Below are 604 nucleotides of genomic sequence, written 5' to 3'. Positions count from 1 at the left end.
TTTGGTAACATCAGTGCCAAGATCCGGCAACAGTACCAAGTTTTTGGCGCCGTTGCCGGGGATTGTTCAAGTTTTGAGCAAGCTTTTGGTAACATCAGTGCCAAGGATTGTTTAGTTTGGACAACTGACGGTTCATCTTGTTGCTTAGATTAGGTATTTTTTCTTCAGAGTTCTTAAGAATGAATTCTAGAGTTTCATGATGATCTGTTGAAATCTGGCTGCCTGTGAAGCCATGTCTAATTTCATTGGACCGAGGTTTCAACTTATCATCACAAGAGCTTGTTGATTTCTATCAATCTTGCTGTTGGAGCAGTGATCTGCTAAGGCTTGGCTGGCCATTGGCCATGTCTAGTGTTTTGGTCCGAAGCTTTCTTTGAAAGCTTGGCTGGCTGTGAAGCCATGTCTAATTCCTGGACCGGAGTCTTAGACTAGCATTGCACTGATTCCTGGAATTCTCATTAAGAATTTTAATACCTTTATTTTCTTTTCCCACTTAATTTTCGGAAAAAAAAGAACAAAAAAATTTTACAAAGTCATAAAATCCAAAAATATTTCTTGTTTGAGTCTAGTGTCTCATATTAAGTTTGGTGTCAATCGCATGTTT

The sequence above is a fragment of the Arachis duranensis genome, chromosome 3, assembly GCF_000817695.3.
Source record: "Arachis duranensis cultivar V14167 chromosome 3, aradu.V14167.gnm2.J7QH, whole genome shotgun sequence".
NCBI classification, from domain to species: Eukaryota; Viridiplantae; Streptophyta; class Magnoliopsida; order Fabales; family Fabaceae; genus Arachis; species Arachis duranensis.
Note: the sequence above shows the minus strand (reverse complement) of the source record.